This window comes from Notamacropus eugenii, chromosome 2, assembly GCF_028372415.1.
Source record: "Notamacropus eugenii isolate mMacEug1 chromosome 2, mMacEug1.pri_v2, whole genome shotgun sequence".
NCBI lineage: Eukaryota > Metazoa > Chordata > Mammalia > Diprotodontia > Macropodidae > Notamacropus > Notamacropus eugenii.
Window position 1 is genome coordinate 114,482,068 of NC_092873.1, and position 7,177 is coordinate 114,489,244.

General features: G+C 35.9%; 1 pseudogene; it reads left to right on the forward strand.

The window, feature by feature from the left end:
• The first annotated feature begins 4,549 nt into the window (after positions 1–4,549).
• LOC140522802 (tax1-binding protein 1 homolog pseudogene) lies at positions 4,550–6,508 on the forward strand (annotated as a pseudogene).
• Positions 6,509–7,177: the final 669 nt, after the last annotated feature.

The following is a 7,177-nucleotide window of genomic DNA, read 5'->3' on the forward strand; positions in this document are numbered from 1 at the left end:
TAATTTGTAACACTTCATAAAGAGTGATTGGAACTGATTAAAAAATGTGACAAACACTGGGGCAGATTTGTAAAGGTAAGGATAATTGATAATTTTCCCAGTAAGATGTTTTACCTTTAACACCCATAAGCATCCAAATATTTGTAGTAATTTGTAACACTTCATAAAGATGGGGATAAGAATCACACCCTACCTCCCAGGGGTATTGTAAGGATCACATGAGATAATATTTGTAAAATATTTAGCCCAGTGACTAACACACAGTAGGTGTTAAACAAATCTTTGTTTCCTTCATTCCTTCCTCTAGGTTCCAAAATTTACTTCAGAGCTCAGGAAAGGATAAACAACTGAAAATGTATAAGTATCTAACTACAAAACTAATTTCTATACTTTAAGACATGTTTGTTGCTGTAAAGTGGAAGAGGAACATTATATATATATATGTATATATATACACACATACATATATACACATATATATTTATATACACACATATATGTATACAAAAATACATATATAAATGCGTGAGTTATGTATACATATACATTTGCATATGCATATATCTGCAAAACACTGTTTAGTCAATGGCTCTATGTAGGTTTAATCCTTGTAACCTTAATTAGCAATGATACAGCTCTCAAGTCAACAGAAAGAAAAGTCTACCTATAAAATGAGTAAACGTTTTGAACAAGCTAGTAGGTAAATGACTACCCAGAGTCCTAAAGAAAATGATTTGAGTGAAATAGCATATTCATAATTTTATATACTAAAAATGAAAATGCAACAGGATGAAAAAGGTGATGGACTAGGACATTTTAAATTTAAATAATAATGAAAAAGAAAGTTTCATATTTGTTGTTTCTTTATTTTCACAGCAAAAGAGAAATAGTATTTTTGAGCATTAGGAAGCAACTTGATTTACTCAGACTCTCCCTTAATGAGTTTCCCTCAGACTGAACAATGGGTCAGTCTCCTTTACTCACTAGTTAGTCTTCAGAAACTACTTGGTCTTACTTCTCTTTCCTTTGAAGCTTCTCCCAATCACTTTTCAATAAATTTGATATTCTTTAGATTGAAAATATAATGTTCAAACATGCATAAAAAATTTTTTAATTATAGGTTTATAAAAGTTTTCACTGTTTGTCCACACTTCATAAAGAGATAGCACTGCTGATTGTTCAGGGATTTACCAGGAAAGTAGGTACAAATTACTTTAAAATCTGGGCCTGTGTTACTGCTGCCCCCAGTATCTAATGGAGCCCAGAAATTAGAAATCAAGTTTGAATTTAGCTGAGTTGGCAAGTAAGACACACTACACTGAAACATTTTCTGTCAGTGTGCTGACAGTTGCATTGGAAAAATATAATTAATATGTCCTGAAATAGAAGGGCTCTTTGTCCATTACAGAGCTACAGGGGCTCTGAAGCTGGGGAATGTAGGAAAACTGACATCCAACTTCAATGCTGGCTGCTCAAAGAACATTCTGATATTGGCAGCCCCAATGCTGGTCATTTCAGAATGAATTTATATTGGACTTTCTAAATATAATTGGTACAACAAGACATGGAGTTCTATTTATCAGAATCAGGTAGTTGGATACCTATGGGATATTGAAAGAAGTGACAATGTTAGGTAGTAGAATATAATTCGTTGCCACTAATTTAGATGCTAGCCTCAGTTTCTTCATAAATAACATGAGAGTATTTGACAATATAATCTCCAAGGTCTCTCCAAGTTTTGAATTCTGTGATCCTTTGATCATTCTAATCAGGTGAATCTCCATGTGTTCAAATCTCATTATTGCTTGCTAAAGTTGACTCTAACAGGAAAGGCAACATGCAGTTGTGTATAGAAGATGGCCCTTGAAATCAGGGTGCATGACTCTCCTCAACTATATTATTCAGTACTCTGAGTCTACATGAGAAACAGAATGGTCAAGAGTTTGTGGGAGGAAAAGCTTATGCAAAGGGTTGAAACTCAAGCTACAACAGTAAGACCTGCATCCTATTTACAGCATACTGGCTGTATAATCCTGGGCAATTCATTTCATTTCTCAGTCATAGGAAACTATCTAAGATCATAAATTGCAGAGTAGATGCAGCTCAATATTGGTAGAGGGAAAGTTCTCATATGGAGTTCCTTATACCAATGAAATCAAAAGTCTGATCTAAAAATAATACTACGAGATTCATCAAGTCATTCATTCGACTAATATTCATTAAATAGCTAATATATACACTGATACTCCAGAAGGTGGGAAAATATATAATTCACATGATTTTGACCCTTAAGAAGTTTATAATATATATTAGTAGAAATAGCACATGTGCATATGTATCATCCTTCCCTACGCAGCTGCTCCCCTGGACTTTATCATGGTCTCCAGCTCATCTTCCTGTAATAGCGCATTGACTCTGAGACTCATACCCCTTCAGGATCCCCTGTTTCTGGGGCCCTACTTGAGGATTAGTGGACATTGAAAAGCTTCTCCCAGATCTTCCAAGTAAGGGCTCCCAAGGCAGCCATCTCATCATTACCTATCAGGTTACAGGTCTTCTTGTTCCCACTACCAGGTTCTCTCCCCTCTCCTTTGTCTTTCCCCATTAGATTGTTTGTCTAGTTGTTTTTCTTTAATTTTTAAATTTTATTTTATGTTTAATTTATGGGATAAAACAAGAATTTCCATAACATAGTATAATAAAAAAAAATGGTCATGAAACTGAAAATTTAGTATGTACAACTTGCTCTTCCATTCACATATAAAATAAATTTATATAGAGATATAACATATGTAATAAGTTTATTTTTTTCTTCCCTCCCACATACCCTACAGATGGCTACTATTAGATAAAAATAAGTATACACACACACACACACACACACACATACACACACACACACATACACACACACACATACACACACACACATACACACACACACACATACACACACACACACATACACACACACACACATACACACACACACATACACACACACACATACACACACACATACACACACATACACACACACATACATACACACACATACACACACATACACACACACACACACATACACACACACACATACACACACACACACATACACACACACACACATACACACACATACACACACACTTATTTGTATATATATATGAATTATTCTATATATACTTCTACTTATCAGTTCTTTCTCTGGATGCAGATGGTATCTTTCTTCATACGTTTTTTGTAGTTAATTTGAGTGTTTATAATATTATTCACTGAAATTCATTCTTCAAACAATATTGCTGCAATTGTATACAATGTTCTCTTGATTCAGCTCACTTTGCTCTTCATCATTGCATTAGATTGTGAGCCCCTTGAAAGCAAGGACTGTTATTACCTTTCTTTGTATCCCCAGGACTTGACAAATAATAGGCACTTAATAAATGTATCTGACAGTGATGGGAGTCACACAAAATGCTGTAGGAATTGAGGAAGGAGAAATCATCAAATGCTGAGGAGGTAAGGACTTGGAAAAGTAGGGTTTGAATCAATCCCTGAAGTTTATGGAGGATTTTAATAGGTAAAAATGAGGCTAAGATTGTGAAGGAGGGTATTTCAGGTGAGGGGAGGGGTGGGAATATATGTAAATGGCAGTCAGAAAGAACAAGGCATATTCAGTGAAAGGTGAATAATCTAGTTTGTCATATGGGGGACGTTAAGAGAAATTATGGGTGATAAGGATGGAAATCTTAAATTATTATGGTATCATGCTATGAAGGAACTTATCTGAAAAAACAGTATGATAAAATAGAAGTACACTGGACATGGAATCTGGAGAGATCTGGACTCAAATTCCACCTCTACCATTTAGAAACTAGATGAATATAGGCAGGTCCCTGTGTCTCAAGTTCCTCTTTTGCAAAATGAGGACAATAGGGTGTATTTCACAGGATTGTGACAAGGATGAAGTAAGATAATATATGGAAAGTACAAATAAGCCTTAAAGTGTCATATAGATGTCATTACATAACAGGTGTAAAAGTTTGTATTTTGTTCAATAGGTAATGGGAACTTATGGTGAGGCAGCAAGGGGAGGAAGCTCTCGTGTGGCATTATAAATAATATAAAATCACATCAGAGACTTAAGGAGAGAGCAATTTTTTGTCGGTGAGGGGACAAAACAAGTAATATTTTATGGAGGAGATGGGTAATAGAGTCAAAGTATACAGACAAGTCAAGGAGAATTCAGAGCTAAGAAAAAAAGATTACTGGATTTAATAACTCCAAGGTTATTGGCAACCTTGGAGACAGCAATGAAGGGAAGTCTGATGAAAAAGAATATAGGAATGAATGGATGGGATGGTAAGAAAGAAAGATGGGAAAGGATGGAGAGAGCAGTGGGTTCAAGGAATGGTTTCCACTGATCAACAGGATTGTTTAGCCAATTTGTGGCAAAGGCACTCAACAGTTGTTGGCGGCTCCGGACAGAAGGCATTATTGACATTGTCAAACTTTCAACAGGGTCTTACTGGGGACCCACTTTTGTTAAACTGTGACATCCTTTCAAGAAGTCTCATTGTCATTCACTCTCCAGGCTTTCAATTTTGTACATCATTTTTCAAAATGTGGACAAGTAATCTTCTCAATGCTCCCCTTGAATGTCATTACACCTTAATCCATTATGTCTACCCATACCCAAAAGATTGGTTGGCAGGTTGGCATTTTTACAGCTGGTTGTAGAAAATTCAAGATTATTATATATTTGTATGATTCCCAGGAAGGCTCAATAGCCAAATTTTTTTGTCCTTTTGAGAGTACTGCCTTCCAAATGATGATGAGAAAATTTATCAGCACCATTATATTACCTATAAGGGTGAGATTTCTGGAGTAAACACAGAATTCTAATTTCAAGTGTCTTCTCCAATTGAGGAACTACTAACTATGGAAGATGAAAGATATTTTGATATGCTAGTGGTATCTATAAAAACTGGACTTCTTGAGTTTAAAATTGAGAAAACAATGAAAAAAATCCATAAAAGTCTGTTAAAAAAAAAACAAAAGGGAGGGGGGAGTTTGCAGATTAGATAAGTTGGAAGACTAGGAAAGAAACTTGAAGAAAAAGAAATGTGACCAGCTGCAAATGCAGAAAAAGGGTCTTATTGAAGCACCACAAAATCTAAATATGGAAAACAGGAAACTTGAGGAAAAGCACAGTGAAGCAACTTTGAATGTTCTCCAGCTTGAGGAAGATCTCATGACTGTGACACAGATAGTAATTACAAAGGAGATCAAAGAATTCCTGTTTCCAGTCATAGAACTGAGTGATGCAGTCAATATGAGGAATCAGAAAATAACTGATCTGCATAGTGCCGGGTTGAAAAAATAATAAGTCATAAAAAAAAAAATTCTGGGGGATGTTTTGGCCAAACTGAGAGTCAAGATTGTGAAAGAGAAACAAGGGACAAAAACAGTCCAGCTGAACAGGGACTACTCAGGGAGATGGAAGACTGGAAACTTCATCTGAAGATGGCTGCAAACAATTACAGAAGGAAATTCAAGGAATATCAGAGACTCCAAAAAGAAGTGAGCAGGCTCTCAGTACAGGCTAAAACTAGGAACCAATGAGAAGTAATAAATGCCTCAAGCAATAAGGAGACCATGGCTGGCTCGCCTGCTGATATCAAACTATCAGCTGCTGTAGTTGGACTTGCAACTATTTCTGAGATAATTTCTGAAGTAGTCACATGGGGGCAAGTTTTTTAAATGATTAAAAAAATTGTTGAAAAAAACAGAAAATTTAAAAAATGTGAACAACTACTATTAGATGGAGGGCAAAATGTAGCAGCTATGCTTATGAACTAGCAAAACTGAACAAGTAAAGGAACAAGTGAAAATAAGTAAGAATGTAAAATAAAGGTGCATGGAAGTGGAGGTTCAACATAAAGTTAAATTGGTGCATAGAGAACAAGAAATAAATCATCTGACCTCACATTTGGAAACCCTCACCAGGGAGAAGGAAAAGGAAAAGAAACTTAAAAAGAATGCTTAGAAACCAAGCATAAAGAGTCATGGAAGATCAGAAGTCCTGGAAATTCTGTGTGAGCATCAACCTCAATGAGCAAAATGGTCCTGCTCTACAGTTCAGAAACCCCTACACAACCCAGGACACAGGAGATGGGGCAACTGGTGCTTTTCACCCAGATGAAACCCAAACGCCACCTTTAAGAATGCTCTCTTGGGGCTTGAAGACAATGTAATCTGTAGCCAGTGTGCTCAAAACCTTAGTCAGCCTAATGGCTTAGAAGACCCTGAAGCTAGCAATAATGATGATGAGAATGCTCTTAATGCTCCAAATCCTCGAAGGGAGCTTTTACATGTTCATGGGAGAGTTTTGTTTTGATTCCAGCTTTGATGCACAAAAAAAAAGTCCCCTTATGACTTAATGTTCCCTCCCAACTACAATCAAAGAAAGTTTGAAAAACATGTTGAAACACTTAACTGTCTATAGCAGTTCACTTCTGAGGTGGTAAGGGTATGGCAGTTTCATTTGGAATTTAGGTGTTGAAACTTGAACCCATTTACTCTCACAATTATATCCTGTGAGAGATACAGTCTTATTTTAAAATGCAGGAAATAGAATAGAAAGTCTAGAGACAAGCAGAGGCAGCAGCATAGTCTTGAAAACTACAACTCAAACTTAAATACCTAAAAAGAAAAGGAAGTCATACATAATAGAGATGCATAGTTTCTCATGCAATCATGTCCACTTTATTTGGTGTTTACGACCAGAATGAAATTATTTTTAAAAGAAGAAAAAAGAAATTGACAAGATCATAGATCCAGAGTAGGAAGGACTTTGAAGAGCATCCAGTTTATAGTTGATGGATAATTGAGGAAAATGAAACCCAGTAAGGTTAAGTAATAGAGTTCAGGTCCTAAAGCCAGGAAGACTCATCTTTCTGAGTTCAAATCTGACTTCAAACACTATTTGAATAACTCTGGGCAAATTGATTAATCGTGCTTGCCTCAGTTTCCTCATCTATAAAATGGGCTGGAGAAGAAAATGGTATACCACTGCAGTATCTTTGCCAAAAAAAAAAAAAAATGTCAAATAGGGTTATAAAAAGTTAGATATGACTGAACCACAACCACATCCAAGTAGAAAGTGGTAGAGCCA